Source organism: Pinus tabuliformis, chromosome 4_1 (genome assembly GCF_031772625.1).
Source record: "Pinus tabuliformis cultivar Carrire ecotype Pingquan chromosome 4_1, CPIR1, whole genome shotgun sequence".
Lineage (NCBI taxonomy): Eukaryota > Viridiplantae > Streptophyta > Pinopsida > Pinales > Pinaceae > Pinus > Pinus tabuliformis.
The window spans coordinates 937,417,704-937,436,263 of record NC_142303.1 but is presented as its reverse complement, the minus strand read 5'-3'; positions in this window follow the sequence as shown (position 1 = coordinate 937,436,263).

The window sequence follows — 18,560 nt, the reverse complement described above, 5'->3', positions numbered from 1 at the left end:
GAAATTCCTTTGAATCCACAAATGACATTGCAACCTTTCGAAAATCGGGCAATAGATTTTGTAGGACCCATTAAACCTCAAGGAAAAACAGACACAGGGTATATTATCACTGCGACGGAGTACTTGACCTGTTAGGCAGAAGCGCAGCTGGTGAAGGATTGCATGGGTGCAACTTCCAAAAAGTTTCTATTTGAACGTATTGACACGATTTGGATTTCCGGAGATCTTGATGAGTGATCGTGGTACACACTTCCTGAACGAGATGATCAACATGCTAACAAAAAAGCACACCTTATCACCCATAGGCTAATGGGACAGTGGAGGCGTTCAACAAAGTACTTGAAAACATGCTGACCAAGGTTTGCAATGCTTAGTGAAGTGATTGGGACCTACACATATTTGCAGCGTTATGGGATTATCGAACAACATGCAAGAAACTGACGAGAAAGACACCTTTTAGGCTTGTCTATGGAGTGGAAGCCATAATGCCTATGGAATAAATCATGCCTAGTCTGCTCATAAAAATGCTCATAGGCATGACAAACCACGGAGCCCTGGAGGAGAGGCTCACTCAGCAGGATGAGCTCGAAGAAGAATGATTTTTGGCTAGATTTCACCAACAAGTCCAAAAGTAGCATGAAAAGGCATGGCATGACCAGCACATCAAGCTGCACACATTCAAGATAAATGATCTGGTGTTGTTGTATGATAGTAAGTTTGATAAATTCCCAAGGAAGTTCAAGGTGCACTGGTTAGGGCCGTATATTATTAAGGAGATTACCAATGAAGGTGCGGTATAGCTAGTCAAGTTAAATGGACAACCCTTCCCAGGAAAGGTGAATGGCAGTTGCTTGAAGCCATACACCGATGATTTGGCGCTGTGACTATATGAAAGTAGAACAGTCTTAGTGCTATAGGCAGCTAAAAGGAGGCATGGGACTATAAACTACTTTCCCTAGGAACTGCGCGATGTCAGGACCATGCATAGTAGTGAAGTGTCGTAGGGTCTGTGACAGTTGCGCTGATGCACAGGTCTGCTAGAAAGTGACCGTTAATGTCACTATTCACAATTTGATGGTTGGTTTGAGGCCAAATGGAGTGGGCGGCAAGCATTTAAGGTGAAATTTATGGGTTAGATTCTTGGAAATCTGCAGCCAATCTAGCATTAATGGGCCGAATGTGGGGGGAACGTTGAATTCAAATTCAAAAGGCCCTATAAATTACAAGTGGTTGTCTAGCAAAGAACACTTGGAAATTTTAGAAATGAGTTGTTGCGCTATTAAGTGTTTATGGACCTATCGAACTTTGAGACCTTGAGAGCAAGTTCAGTGTTTGAAACACTTCCAAAGGAGATGCAAAACATTCTAACTAGACTAATGTCAACACCCACGAAAGATGTGCAGGAAATTACAGAAGTAGAAGCCCTAGAGAGCACCGGAGTGATAGTTGAGGTCCTGAAATCACCCCGTACACCGCAACCTAAGAAGGATAAGTAGATCATGATCCCGGTATGCATATCACCTAGAAACCCATAGAGGACTAAACTCCCCTTATAGGAAAAGGGGAAGGCCATTAATCTGGAGGCCAAAGAAGAGGAGGAAGAATTTGAAGTGATCCTGGTGGATGAGGGGGATGTGGAGATGGAAGTTGAAACCTAGGGTGTAGACCCTATTACCCGATAACCTGAATATGTGCCTCCGCCAAGCATAAAGCCAAGGTGCCAAAGGATATATATAAGAGAAAGAGCTCTCTGCAAACTCTGTTGCTCCCAGATGATATTATTTTTGAGGGACCGCACTTGCGATGGGTTCTTGTGTTGAAATTTGAAGATTGGCACCTCGCATACCATGAGAAGTTCCCGCATTTAGTGACTGAGAAGCTAATGTGCCAGAATATTGATGTGACGGGTGAAATGATTGAATTGGAGCCACTCAAATGGCTAAAAGGTGTCAAGAAAGCAGGGTTTCTAAACCTGCTCTGGGTGCTGCATTACCACCGTGCCCCAGTGACCATTTTTGTCATCAGGTAGTTGCTCTGCTTGGTGCATGATGGGTGCTTCTAGTTGGAGGAGCCCATCCCTATCACAGATCATATGGTCCACCGAATTACATGGCTACCTTACTCAGGGAGGATCCAACAAACATTTCAGAGGGAAAGGGTGGTGAGTTGGCCCTCACGAAGGCATTGAAGAAAAAGTTTAAGTTGGAGAAGAAGAAGTGAGGATATGCCATCTCCAGCATTAACAACCCTGTAGTCAAGGTCACGACATAAATATTGGTACGGAAGGTGATGCAGAAGTGTTGCACGGATGAGGTGCCCACGCCAGTGGTTGCACTAGTGGCTCAATGCATAGAAGGAGTCTAGTTCAACTTTGCAAACTATCTCTGCGATGAGTTCCTTGCGAACTATCGCAAGGCACAGGAGGAGGGAAAAACATTTCGTTACCCATGGTTCTTGTTGTCGATCATACTGCTAGCATGGGAGCTGCCCGAAGATAGCTAGTTCCCTTTAGTCGTGTTGTACCTTCCAAAGGCAACAAAGTACGCTTTGCTGTGGGTGACCAAGGACATGCAACGGATTAGAGAAAGCAATATATTTTGGGTGCTAATAGAGATGAACATCTGGATGGGGATCAATCTCAAGACACTGTTATCACCCACTATCTACATTAGTTTGTAGAGCTTTGCAGAGTTCAAAGCATATTTCCACCATGTCTTCATCAGGGCATGGAAGGACCCTACAAAGACGTGGCATGCTTTACCGTATTTTGTGGTTGACGATCTGCTATTCACAATCCTTGAGTCTTGGCTGCCAGAGTGGTGCACTCCAGCTAGCTCTGTGGTGGAAATAGAGAAGTCTACCATGCAGCGTAAGAAGGAAGAGACAAAACTTTAGATGGCATAGTTAGCAGAAAAGCGTAGGAAAGAAGAATTAGCACTTAAGGCCCAGACGGTGCGTGACGCTGCAAAGTTGGTGGAGCAGCAGAAAACAATAGAAGAAGAGTGTGAAGGACAGAAGTCACCTTCGCCCAACCATAGAAAGACACAGAACAAGGTGGCGCAGACCCGCAGATGACATCCACCCAACTCAAGCATCTGTGACCACGAGATCAGACAATGCTGTGAAAGAAGACAAGATCATCAAATACTTTTTGACCCAATCACCCTCACTTAGGGGGATTTATATGATATAGGCGAAACAGTTAAGGATGTCACTATGGAGGCCCTCCAACAATTTGAAGAACAACAACAACTGTATTGGGGGCTCTTCAGATAGATTTGCAAGAGTTACAGGTTCGCACTCCATAGGCTGGTGCAGTGTCCACCAACCCCGCAGTTGACACTTCAGCTGTTGAGGAAATGTTGCGCACCAGGGTGACCAACACGATAGTGCTACCAGATGGGGCACTTACTACAGAGAAGGAGGCTGACAGACCCATGGTGAGCAGTTTGAAAGGGGTAGGGATGAACATGGCCGCGCTCCCTCGGGAGACACTCTACCTCTTACAGGAAGGAGTCACTACAGAACTCAGGGCTAGGAAGAGTCGCACTCTGCAGGTGATGAGCGCGTAGTGCATCAACATTGAGCAGTTGGGCCTACAATGCAATGAGGCAGTGGAGCATAAAAAATAGATAATGCAGGTTGTGGAGGAAGCCTACTGGATGGTCCTGGAGTTGGAAATTCAAGAAGAAGAACCGGTGGAGGTGAACGTCTGTAAGTTAGCCACCAGGGTGTGGAATGCAAGAGCAGAGATGGCCAGAGTTCAGCTGGAGCTGAACCTTTAGATAACAGAATTGCAGTTGAGGGCTCAGCCTTCAACTCCTCGAGAGGTCAGAGAACAGTGTGCCACCATGGTTATGACAATGATCATGACGATTGACAGTGTAGTGATAGACTGTATGCAGCTCTTCGAATAGTTATTCGAGGTCCTAACCACTCTGCAGGAGCACTCGAATGTAGAGTGCTTAGACACAGACGCACATGAGCTACAAAAAAGATATGATGAGGTAAAAGGGATTACGCAGATGGTTTCCCTTACAAAAAGGCTTGCACGGATGCAACGGGCAATGGTGCTCAAGGAGCAGGTGGATGCCACTCGGCACAAAGAAGTGGTCTTGAAAGTGCGCCTACAACCATGGATCGACAAGGCTTATACAATTACAATCTCCATTGAAGCAAAGCTCGTGCAACTACAAGCAACTCACCAGAGGATTCAGGGCAGCATTTCAATAACAGCAGTCACTGAACAACACGTGGAAGAAGTCCAGCAGGTAGCCACTTAGTGTGCTGCCGAAGTTGCAGGGATTCAAACAGAGCTGGGAGATCTTCACACTAAGATCTCCACACCTGCAGAGTAACTTGAGGGTGAGTCACGATGTTTGTGTTGGGGGCCCGTTGGGAACGGGATCCTCCAAGGGAAGCTTTGGGGCTTAGAGCCCAGATTTTGGTCCAATTTTGTAATTTCAATGTAAAGACTCTGCATTTTTTCGATGTGGAGTGCGTAGTTGTTAAAGATTCATAGGGTTGTCTACCCTTATTTTGATAATGTAATGTCCGCTGTAGAAGATCCACCCATGGTTCGTGGACCATGGGATTGTATAAATAGAGCTAATATCTAAGTAGTTAGAGACACAATGTCTAAGAAATGAAGATGTATGTGAGATAGCTTTGAAGTGTAAGTCTAAGTTTTGGGTTGTAGCATAGGTAGAGGCTCTGCAGCTAAGTGCGTAGAGGCCTAGTAGTCCACAGCTGAGTGCGCGGATCCCTGCAGCTGAGTGCGTAGGGAAATTCGAGTCTGTAACCATCGGGAATCATTAATAAAGAGAAGTTTTCTATCATTCTGTGTATTTATTTTGTTTTTATGCATCTGTTATATTGGGTATGAATTTCACTTCTAATGCTTATATGATGCGCAAACGTGTATAGATATATTAGTTAAATGAACACAAGTAAGAACATATGTTTACAGGAATCTAACTAGGATCTGTTAATAAGATAAGTAAGATAATAGGCCTAGTTCGGGAGATATCACAGTTCCTTTCCCTAACAGTGGGAAGGGACTTTAGCCCCTGGTTAGGGCTGCGTGGAATTTGACTGTAAAATTTCACGAAGGTACTAAAGGGTAGAGTAGAGGGATAAGCAACCCGCGTAAAGGTAGGTATAGTTGGAATAAATCAACATCACAACCATCTCAAGGGTGCAGAAACTTGGTTCCAACATCCCCCCATACTGCTTTGAGTGAGACTTCAGTCTGCGCTCCGCGGGCTAATGCCGAAAGGGTTAGTAGTGTAGGGATTTGTTTGGGTAACTAACATTGAACCTGGGTCAGGCCCCCTCAAGCTAACAACCTCACATGTCTTGGAACATCTTTGTACCTATCACATCTTGTGGTGACTAGGGTGCCCAAGAAAATGGTGGCATTCCCTAGAACAACATATCACTACCCTAGCATGGGTTGGCATGCATTGTAGTCCCTAATATTCCTTGGAACACCTTGGCATTCATTGACATACATTAGTAGTTGGAACACATTGGCACTTGGAACGTATTGGAGCCTATTTTTAGTGCACCTAGAATGCCCCTTTTGAAAATGGTAAAGTCTTAACTCATTAACCCTCTTATGAGTTCATTTCCTTTCATTTTAACTTGGTTCTCCCTTTGTTTCTTTGACACTCCTTGACACATGTTGGCACACCTTAGCACCCTGCACATCTTGGCATGTCTTGGCATATCTTGGAACTATTTGGCACATGTTAGCACACCTTGGAACTTCCTAACACACTATGGAACTTCTTGATATGCCCTGGTATTCCCTAGCGTGCCATACCACTACCTAGCATACCTTATCACTCCCTCCTCAACACACATAATTCTTGTTGACACTCCCTAACATGCCCTCATATTCATTTATTTCCATGTTTTTGACCTAGTGCTCCCTTCTATTGCCTTAGTACTCCCTAACACTCCTTTGTATGCATTGGCACTCTCTGACACACCTTAACACACTTTGGCATTCCCTCCCACTCCACAACATTTGTAACAATCCTTGATACACATTAGCACTTGGCAAGTTTTAGCATGCCTAGCATGCTTTGAGATGCCTTGGAATGCTTTGACATGTATTGGCATGGTTTGGCTTGGTTTAAGATTAAAGTTATTTGTCATCAGTTGTTGAAAAGTAGGAGGGAAGTAACATAGGAACATTTGGCACTTAGAATGAACTAACACTTGGGACTTGGCACATACTGGCACCTGCACTACTACAAAAAGGGACTTTAGGGTTAGTTTGGCTTGTGGTGATCTTACCAAAACTTCCTCTAAAAATGTTTTTAGGGATTTAGGGGTAGTTTTTGAAACCCCCTTGAAAGTCATGAAAATTTGAGCTTTTTCGAGGGGATTTCTAAGAACTGCCTCTAAAAGTGTTTTCTTGTGACTTTTTGAAGGGAGTTTTTAAATTATCACCCCTAAATATATTTTTCATCGCATTTCTTTGAAAAAACTACTAGAAAGTCATGAAAATTGAACTTTGGAGGGGAGTGGGGGGGTAAATTACTTCCCCTAAATATATGCTTTATTGCGTTTTTTAACCCGACCCTTGCTAAAATTCATGGAAATTGAACTTTTTTTGTGGTGGGGAATTTCTAACAACCACCTCTAAAAGTGTTTTCTCCTGATTTATTTTTTTGGTGGGGGGGGGGGGGGGTGCGGCTTTAAATGACTTCCCCAAAACACATTCTTCATGGCATTTTTTTGGAAACCACCTCCAAAAAAAGTCATGAGAATTGAACATTTGTAGGCGGTCATTTGACAACCACCTATAAAAATTCAATTCTAATTACTTTTGGGGGTGGATGGTGTCTAAAACCACATCCAAAAGTTAAAGTCTTATGATTTCTAAGGGGGATTGTTTGGAAAGCCCCCTTAAAAGTCATGACAATGTAACTTTTGGAGGTAGTGTTGGACAACCCCCCACGCCACTCCAAAAGTCATTAGAATTAAAGTTTTAGAGGTGATTGTTAAATGATTGCCTCCAAATGTTCAATTCTTATGCGTTTTGGAGGACGGGGATATTTTTATGTATTTAATGAGCAAAGAGGACATAAGGGTAGCATGAATGGGTAGAAGTAAGAGGTTCGGGCATGGTTTACTGAGATGCATAATTCTAACATTAGAGAATAGAAAGAGGCCTTAAGACCTCATGACATAAGGGCTACGGGCCCTAGAGGGAAGGTAACAAGAGAAATTGATAGGTGAACCCATGACGGTTGTGATAAGGGGATTAGGGGTTCCATTATCACAACCCATAAGCCCTTAACCCATAACCACTAAATTTCATGTCCCCTTAAACCCCAAGCCATAATCCCTTAACCCCTACACTCATACCTCATAACCCATTAACCCCTTGATCCCTTAAACCCTAAGCCACTAACCCCGTAACCCCTATCCCCTAACTTAAAATCCCTAAAATACCGTTAAAATTCATGGAAACGTAACTTTTGGAGGTAATTTTGGACAACCCGCCCTAGGCAGTTGTTATGTGATCACCTCCAAATGTTGAATTCTCATGAATTTTAGAGGGTGGGAATATTTTGGTGTATTGAAAAGGGAAAGGGGACATAAGGGTAGCATGGATGGGTAGAAGTGAGATATTCGAGCATGGTTTACAAATATCTATAATCTTAGCATTATAGAATGAGAAGGGCCTTAGGACCTCGTGACATAGGGGCTTGGGGACCTAAAGGAAAGGTGACGAGATCAATTGATAAGGAAACCCCAATAGTTGTGATAAGTGGATTAGGGGCCCCATTATCACAACCCCTAAGATTTTAATCCATAACTACTAAATTCCATATCCCCTTAACGCCAAATCCATAATCCGTTAAGCCCTACACTCATAACCCATAACTAATTAACCCCTTGATCCCTTAAACTTTAATCCACTAACCACTTAATGCAGAACCCCTAACTTAGAATCCCTAAACCCCTTAAGCCCTAACCTTGTATTGTCTTAAACACAAACCCTTAACTCTTAAACCCTAACCCCTAAACCCTTCACCCCTAACCCATAACCCAATTATCCTCCATGTATTTACTTTCAAAGGGAAATAATATGGTATTCTAATATCCAAAATGCATCTAAGTTCATACGAATAAAGTAAGGTTCATCTCCATGCACAACCCAAGTGTAATTCATATCCACTTAAAAGAAAAAAGAGGATATAAGGATGCCCATTTAGCTGTTATCATATTTTTAACATTGGTCTATTCTCTTACCAAATGTATGGGTAACAATCCCATACAAGTATAAAATCTTTCTCAAAGTTATATCCATGACATGCTCAAAACAATATTCAAATTCCCTTAGTTTGCTCGAAGTCTTTATGAAACTAACACAAGAAATCCTCAACTACATGAATGGTGCAATCTTCAAGATACCAATATCTAGGTTCATCCCCTTTTGACCCCCTTTTTTATACCTTCAATACAAATCTAACTAAGGTCATCTTACAATTGGATCTCCCTTTTTCATCTAGTGAGATATGGCCTTGTTCTTTAGGAATGACTTTCTTCTAACAAAATTACACTAATACTCTCAACATATGTGGGGCTAGAAGATACATTAAGAGGAGAAAACATATGTCAAACTTAACCTTATTGTTAAACATAGGTCAAACATGTATAAAAAATTAAATAGTATACACATGCAATTCTTACATTGTTGGATTGTTTTGGACTAACTTTGACATTTTTTTTCCCACCTCCATTGTAGCTTTTCATTGGACCATTATTTCCTCAAGAAATACTCTTTCTTTTCCAAGTTCCTCATCTTTTTCTCTAAATTTATTTTAGGTATGATGCAATGAAATTTTATTGGAGAGCCCCTAATGTATGATCATTCATTTTTTGGAACTAAAGAACTAAGATGACAAGCTGGAAGGTTGATGAAATTGTGTGAAAATAGCAGTTGGTAAGATGTGAGGGAGACAACTGGAAATGAGGAAGGAACCCAATGAGAACTAATAGCTACAAAGGAATGATGGAAGAACGTAGACAAAAATAAGTGGAGAAGAATACTGATGGTCGAGCAATAGAAGCAACCAAACAAGGAAGAAGGAGGAGCCTCCAAGAGAGAACTAACAGTCCAAGTAGGTGTAGAAATATAAAGAAGAATGAACAAAACAAGAAGGGGAGGAGGCGAGTAATGAAATGTTGTTGTAGAGTGTTTGAGCCACACTGTGTCTATTGTATTGGTTAATGTGGTCATGTATTGATATATAATTTTAGTTTTGTGATGTTGATAAGAGGCTCTCGAGCTGAATGTAATACTGCACCGATGCATGGATTAATAGAAAAGGGATTTTATTAGAATATTTGTATAGTGTATGGATGGTTACACAGTTTCCTAAGATTTTTAATATTATCCTATCTATATTGTATTTGTCCTTTGTATGTTCATGATCTGTTGTGATTAGATTTCTAATTGATACAGTCTGATGATCTTTGACTCTTGTATCCCTCATGTGACTCCACCGTGATATCGAGCTCCCACTCCCCATCTGACTAGGGTCACGACATGGCTCAGGTGAGAGTCCTTATCCACCATGGATAAGGTGAAAATGTTGGGATTGTGCTAGACTACAATAGAACTTTGTTGGCACCTATTCCAAAAATCAGGGTCTTAGCCATGTTAATATTTTTGCACCAACAAATGGTTCCGTTATCGGGATAGATAATTACCCCTCCCCTTACCACTACAGTCCATATATTATCATTCCATTTTCATCCCCCTTATATAGTACCATCCCACCCCACTTCCATCCATACCAATCTGTCGACATTCGAACCCTTAGAGCATGCCACATCATCCTAGGGGCATTCTGAGAAATCCATCACCAGTGGATAACCGTTGCAGACTCTATTTCCTGAACCATAAAAAATGAGCCATGATGATCTCCAAGGTTGGTCCTCAAATAAAATATTTAATTTTATTCAACTAGATGCGTGCCGAGAAAAGGCATTGCACAATGTTCTAGCAATCAAGAATGTGGAACAAAAACAAAAACAAATCCTTACTTTCACCAAAGAACACGATCACCTGCTCCAAGAAAATCAATATATCCAGAGTCAAATTGATCAAATAACTAAAAATTTCGAGGTACTATGGCCCTCGGTATTAAAAGGCTTAATGCCAAAGAATATGTTTCTACCTGTACCCTTGTAAAATTTTATGATCACATCAAAGAATCATGTACTGATCTAGTCCTGAAAAATCGCGAGCTTAAGAGAAACATTTCTGACACCCAAAGGGAACTTCTAGAACCTACCACCCAATATCTAGCTGAGATCGAGAAGAAACTAGCAGATGAAGTGGACCTCAAAGATTCACTCATTAATGCCATGGAAGAAGCTCACACCCTTCTACAACAAGTTCACGACTTGTTTGGTTGTATAGAAAAGAAGAACTAACTTGTCTACCCTTTGTGTAACCATGTAATTCACATACTTAGTAAAGCCAGGGGTACCAGGGACAAGAGCTAGCAAAAGGAGATTCTAGCATAGGTGAATGATCTAGAGAATGAAATTCACCGAATCTAAGATGAATCAACCAGGGCCAAGAAGATACTATGGGACCTCTGTCCACCGGCACAGACTCATTTGGAAACAATCCAACAACTCAATGAATAAATAGATGTGTTGTGCAATTATCTATTGATGACATGCCCAACCTAGCCTATGGTCAAAATTTCAACTTAGTTCCTTGCCCAAACAACTACTCTCACAGGCACATAGTAGGAAGCACTCAACGCCTCCACTTAGTTCAGAAAGGTCCCCATCAAATCCTTTCCTCAGTTGGGTCCTTCCTTTGAGGGGACCAAACAAGGGGAAGAAATTCATGAAGGAGCACTAGGAGCATCATCAACACTAGAAGCATCAACATCACTAGGAGCATCAACAACATGAACATCACTGGGAAGAGATTGACTCGGGGACGAGTCAATGAAATGTGGTTGAGGCATGTTTGGTCCTTTGTTTTGGGGAACTAAAGAACTTAGATGACAAGCTAAAAGGATGATGACATTTTGTGGAGATATTTGTCGGGAAGCTGTGAGGGAGACAATAAAAAAGGAGGAAGGAACCCACTGAGAACTAACACTTATGGAGGAATGATGGAAAAAGGTAACCACAAGTCAGTGTAGAAGAATACGGGCAGCCCAACAATAGAATAAATTGAAAGGAGGAATAAGGCCAAGCCTCCAAGAGAGAGAAAACAATCCAAGTAGGTGCATAAATATAAATAAGGATGAGTGGAACAAGAAGGGGAGGAGAAGAGTACTGAAATTTTGTTGCGGAGCTGTTAGAGCCACACTGTGTCTATTGTCTTAGTTAATGTGGTTATGTATTGATCTCTCATGGTAGTTTTGTGATGTTGATAAGAGGTTGGTGAGCAAGATGTAATATTTTACTACTACATGGAGTAATATAAAATTGAGTTTGTTGGGATATTTTTATAGTGTATGGATGATTACACATTTTCTTAAAATTTTTAGTATGATCATATTTGTATTGTATTTATCCTCTGTATGTTCATGATTTGTTGCAATTAGATGCCTAATTGATATAGTCTGGGGATCTTTGACTCTTGTATCCCTCATGCGAGTCCACCCTGATATCATACTTCCATCCCCCATCTGACTAAGGTCACAACACGCCTCAAGTGAGACTCTTTATCCACTTTGGATAAGGTGAAAATGTCAATGTTGTGCTAAACTACTACTCAACTTTGTTGGCCCCTATTCTAGAACTCAGGGTCTCAAACCTGTTAACATTTTTGCGCTAACACCCAATAGTGGTGATAAGGGGATTAGGGGCTCCCTTATCACAACCCATAAACCCTAATGAATTTAAGCCCTTATCCAAGGGGGGCAGGAGGGTGTAGTTGTCGAGGAATTGGCACCAAACTTGGGGATTCGTAACATTAGGAGAAGTTGAATGGTATGACCAGAAATGTGGGAGGGATATATTTTTGTGTATTAAATGTGGAAAGGATAGGTCCAAGAATTGTTTATTAAAATATATAATCCTAGCATTAGAGAATGAGAAGGCAACTTAAGACGTAATGTCATATGGGATAAGGGGTCTAGAGGGAAGATAATAACAAAAATTGTCAGGGGAACTCTCAATAGCAGTGATAAGGGTATTATAGCCCCCATTATCACAACCATAAGCCATTAACACATAACCACTAAATTCCTTATCTCGTTAACCCCTATGCCATAATCCCTTAACCCGAAGACTCATAAATCGTAACCCATTAACATCTAGACCCATTAAACCTTAAGCCACTAAACCCAAACTTAAAATCCATGAACCCCCTAAGCCCCAACCCTTTTTCCTCTTAACATGTGACCCTTAACCCCTAACCGATAACCCCCACTAGTACATATGGGTGGAAAATTAGACATCTTATTTCGATAGTTCGGTCATATTGTAAGATTTTTCTTGCAAATAAATCTTTTTAAAAAGGCCCAACATTTGTGAGATATCCAACAAATGCAATTATCATTAGATATTTGGTGATATGTTATTCAAATATTTGAAAATAATTTTTTTGGTCAGATATGCGATGACAATTGAATGTTTGTCAAATATCCAATATTTGACTAGGTCAATTATCTATTTATCGGAATATCAACATTTGACAAAGCCAATATTTTTCCAATTGGACAATGTCTCTTTGGTCAATAGTTGTCGAAAATCCAACAAAATGCATTTTTTTGGTCATAATACAAAATTATTTTATTTTGTTATTTGCATTACAAATAGTTAAACAGTATTGAGATTTATTTTTGAAGATAATCATCACTGAAAGTTTGGTAAGGAAAAATCTCACATAACATTGCTCCAAGAGGACAAGGAGATGTGAGATCTACATTGGAGGCTTTGGATGATTGCCTTCCCTTGTTTCATCCATCTTTATCATACTTAAGCCCTTGTAGAATTTAAAATTAATCAAAATATAATTTCCATATCTAAAGTTTGAACATGCCAAAACTTGATTTATTTCCAACCCATTTTTTATAGTTGAACATCATGCATCATTAATTGCACCCATCATGCTTCCTATGGGATGGGACCTAGGTATGAACACCTTAACAAACATAAAAGCAACATGTGTAATAAGGCTTTATTGGAACAACATATGACACATCAATTTTCATCTCAATTTGGTGATGACAGAACATAAATTGAATTTTCTCACTACTGACATTTGTCTTGGCATTCCAAATTAACAAACAAAATGTCCTCACATGGAAACTAAAGAATAGTGAACAAAGGAGTTGTAGTCATAAATTCATTGAGCATTAAAGAAACTAAGAAATAAACTAAGAGTCTTCATGTGAATCTTAGGCACTTTGAGGCATGCAAGAGCATTGTCCTTAACATTGTATCGACATTCATCTGTTATGTAACTATAACATTCAGTTATAATGTATATGTAGTGCATACAAAAAAATTAGTCTATCAAGTTTCTCATGATCCATTATGCTACCAATGATCACATTCGAGGCACTAATATTTAGTTCATGTTCGTTATGGTGTATAACATATCCCAACCTCTTATATTTGACCCATACACAAAAGATAAGGTCAGTGTGTGATGGAACATAATGTTGATTAGGGTTAGGGTTTTATATAATTAAGAAACTTGGTACAATCCCTAGAGGTGGTTGTCCACATTGGAGAAACAAACGACCTTTCATCATTAACTTGTACCACCCTTACAATGCATGTACACATCCTAATGGAGTACCCATGACTGCCAATAAACCATCACAACTTAGATTAGCGCATTTGAAATGAGTTTGGTCCAGATCTTAAGAAAACCCCAAGGCATAAATCCCAACATCCAAAGTTATTTATAATGCTTCCAATATTTCACCTAGAATACGCATGTAAATTTATACATACAGGAAAAAAAATACCAAAAAAACAATTATTTTACCACATTCTCATAACCGAACGTTGATAACCGGGTTAACATAGTAATTTCCCCACCTACTAGTATAGTTAAGGTGGGGTTTATTACAAATGCAGCGTAATAAATAAAAAATAAATGTGATTTACCATCCTGAAGAAGTTGTATAAGGTTAGAAAAATGGCACAAGAAAAAATCAAGAAAATCAAGGGAAAAATGACAAGGAAAATAATCTACTTAAGCTTGTAATTTTTACAAAGGACAGGTTCCAACACTTACAATTATTTCAAAGTCTCAATGTTGCATATATATTTGATTTTATAGTTTGAAATGAAATCAATTAATTCAATCCATAGTTAATAAGAATACTTAAACTCAACTCGAGAACTTTTCATCCCTTTTTCCTCTTGAATAAGAATTGTTAATATCATAATCAATGGTTGGGATAGTAATTTCACAAGTCGTTCTCAATAATTGATCAATTCAATGTCACTTCTCTTCCAAAATATAAAAGTGTGAAGTGCATCTACTAAAAACTCACATCGAATACTTCTATGCTTAAGGTTGATTTCATAATCAATATCAACCAAAATTGATTGCAGCACACAAAATAGTATCCTTCTCCTAATTCTTCTCCATTTGGGACAACAAGGTTTGGTTCAGTGTTTTTTATCTAATCCTTTGCAACCTTCACTTGACCATTAAAATATGTAAATAAATATTTTTTTCCCTTCAATCCTGTATTTGAAGGTAGTAATTGTGGTTGACCCTACCAATAAACAAATTGTTGTGAGATTCCATAGAATAAGAAGATAATATTAAACAAAAACAAAAAGTCATAAAACTTACTTGTGTTATTGCCTACCAATTGAATCATGAATATGTTATCCCAAACTCAATGGAGTTTGTTTTAGAAAAGCCTAATTAGGACTCAAGGAATTCTCCTAAAAAACAAATAGTTTGCATGAATACCATGAAATCAAAAGATGAAGGGTTAAGATACAAAAAAAATGTTTCATTTATTACACATCCTACATTAATACAATCATGTTCGTATTGGCATTTTTCTATTAAAATATCAATCTTCAAAGATGTAATACATAAAAAATCAAATAGCCTACACAGGGAATTCTTACATCGTTGGCCAGTTTTGGATCAAATTGACCATTTTCTTTTCTCCCCTTCATGGCAATGTTCTATTCCATTAATTCTTCAACAAATAATTTCTATCATCTAAGTTCCTTGTCTTTTTCTCTCAATTTGTCTTATGTATTATGCAATAGCTTCTTATAAGAATGCTCTTTTCCAAACAATTTAGTTTGAATGAATCCAAATCCAACCCCATGTACATGAACCCTCCTCTTAGGCCCTAAAACTATTGCAATGGCATCTTCCTTTGTTTCAAATGCAAGAGACACTAAATCATTTTTTACCAATTCAATTTGTTTCAAGTAATGTCAACATTTCAACAAATTCATGTAAGAAATATCATTAACATTTAAAAAGAAAATAGATACAATAATAGGTCATGAATTGTGGATGGTTCCACATCTAGATGATAATAATTTTTCCCTCTAACCAGAATTATGATGTGACCAAAATCATAGAAGGCGTGTGCAACTAAAAGATAAGATAATGAGGGCATCATCTACTCACCCTAGCCTTCATGGTAATGTTGAGGCCATATAGAATAATTTGATAGGCTATTTGTTTCAGAAATATCCTATCCAAAGTATTATTTAGAAAGGAACAATGAGGCTTAGTAGCTCCATATGCATGTATATAACTTCCAATTCTTAGTTATATATTTATTACCAATCAACTCCAAGGAAACCACAATTGTTGGGGAGAGCCTGAGGCACTCCTTCTCAAAGATAAGTTATAGAGTGGGGGCAATGAAGTCATTTCAAATACTATGATAGTAGTCAATATGCTTCAAATTCTAAATATTTTTGCAAAAAATACATTGATTGTAAGACACATTATAGATCCAACCCAAAGGACACATGTTAGGGAATGGGTTAAAAGAACATACTTAACAATCTAGTGGGTAGAAGAACATAAATAATTTGAAACATTAACCGAGGAAATTAATCTTGAACTTACTGACTGCATGGACCAAGTTGTTGGAGCTGATCTCCACCTCATTGAAGATGGTTTTGCCTTCATAAATCCCCAGAGTATGTTGTCGTTCTGTATTTTTGAGTTTGAGGGAGTAAACACATAGGAAAACATCAAAACCACTTTGGAAGATGGGATCTAGCCCTACCAGCTTCAGAGAGGGATCTCTCTGTAAAATTTAGCTCTGTTTTATGTGAATTTTAGGCTAGTTATTATTGTACTAATTGTTTTTTATTGGATTTCTTGGTTGATTAAATTTTTTAATTCCATTGGGCTATGGAGTCTAAAGATTAATTGGATCTGTTTCAAACTTTCAAGGAGTTTCACAGGCAAAGCTAGGTTGCACTAGTTGGATCTTTCAAAATTTTAAATGGATTATGAAACATAATAAATGTAAGATTCAGTAGAAACTGAGAAATGAAGGATTCCTTAATTGGAATTCAGCAAAAAACATATAAATCACTAACAACCAGAATAGGGTGTTATGTATAACATATCCTACTCATCATAGTTTCTGTTATGTAATTAAGCTTTTCGAAAATGACAGAGAAAGAGACAATGATTAAACACATGAATAGAAGAAAAATATCACCAATTCGTACACCACACAAATCCTGTGAAGAGTGTCCTTGTATTATTAATGCTTACAACAACTAGAAAATTACAATTCACAGAGGAAATTATATTCAGCAATCAACCTATAATACTTCAAACTGTGAAGTATTTATAAAATAATTACAAAATCGTTGTCTCAACTGACAGTGTGTTATTAGCATTATCTAAACCATAAAATTTAATTTCTACAGAATCACAGGCAAGGATGAAATTTGCATGAAGAGCTGTCTCTGTTTTGGAGGATTTGGTTGTTGAATCAGCCTATAACTGTTTTGCACTGGCTGATGTGCTGGTTGATGTTCTCATTGCATTCGAGTTGCTTTTTACTCCAACAGATCACATAGTTGGTCCCACCCTTTTTCATCTGGAATGGTTAACTTGATTACCCTTCGGTAAATATCATCAACCTCAATATACTTTGCAAATGTTGGCTTTACTGTGAAGATATGTTTTACCTCATGCTGGATAAAGAAGTCACTTCCCATTGTCTCTAAGAATTCTCTACCTGTCATGTTGCTTTTTATACCACTAAATTTAGTATTGTTTCTAGCCACTTCATCTTTATAACAAAATCTTCTTGAGTAATCATTTTTTCATTAATCACATATATGTTGGGCAATCCTTTCTCTTTTAATGTTTCAATCCTATTGAAGAATCTGTTCACTCCCAACTCCAGTGTTTCACATTTCTCCTCCAATTGAGTAATGAGATTTCTTTTGGTTAAAACCTTCTTGACTTCCAAGATGGTGGTAGTCCTGTCATTAATTCATAACTCTTCAAGTTCATACTTATTCTTTGAATTCAAGAATTTGATGATGTTGGAAGCTTCTATAGGCATGTATCCCAACTTCTCCCTCACTTCAATAATGGTTTTAGTGGCCTTTTGTATCAGTTCCTTCTGTTCAAAAATGATTTGGATGTATGGCCAAAACTCATTTATGGAGTCCAAAATATCAATCCAAATGGTTTCCTTGGCTTGGGCCAAGGTTTTACCAATTGTTGTATCCTTCTCCATCCTTTGTATCCTCTCTAGAAGGCTTTGTGACTTCTGTACTTGAGCCAAATGAGAAGCTTCAGTTTTGGCTTTCTGTTCTTGTAGAGCTTTGAGTTGGCCATGAAAATTATTAATTTCTTCTACTAGAGTGACATATTGTCTAGTGTCTTTGTCGCCCGCTTAGCACTTGTAGCTTGAGTTGAAGAGGTTGTTGCAGTTGTAGTTCCTATAGCCGGGATTTGAGTGATGGGTATAGCATCCAGGGGGACTATGGATACCCTTTGACTCTGTTCTTTTTCTTTGATCATTTTCTCCATTTCTACCTCCATCTGTCTGATTTGAACATTTTGTTCCATGATTAACTTCATCATGTCACTCTTCTGTGTCTCATTTTCTTCAATATCTTTAGTTAAGGGATCCTCTGTGGCTGACAGTTTCAACTGCTTTCTCAATGCTGCAATGTCAATATTTTTCTTCTTGATAGTCTCCTCTGCATCATTTATATCTTTAGGATCATATCCTATCTTGACTAAAAAATATTCCAAAGATTTGATTCTATTGTCCTTTCCTAAAGAATATATCTTCTCCATTTCTAAATGGGACTGAATGTTTGCATGTGAAACCTGCAACTTTGACAATGACATAGCAGTACTAGATAAGGTAGAGGAAATCATCTCACTAGTCTATTTATGCATCTCCATTTGATCAATGCGATGGATATTTTTGGTGCTGAATTCAAAGATTGTGCTCTTGTAATTTCTTGGTGTCTTAGGATGTGGAGTTTGGACCTCAAGGAAGGCCATCTGCATCCTTCCTTGTTCTGTATCAAAAATGACAATAGTCTGCTTTGTG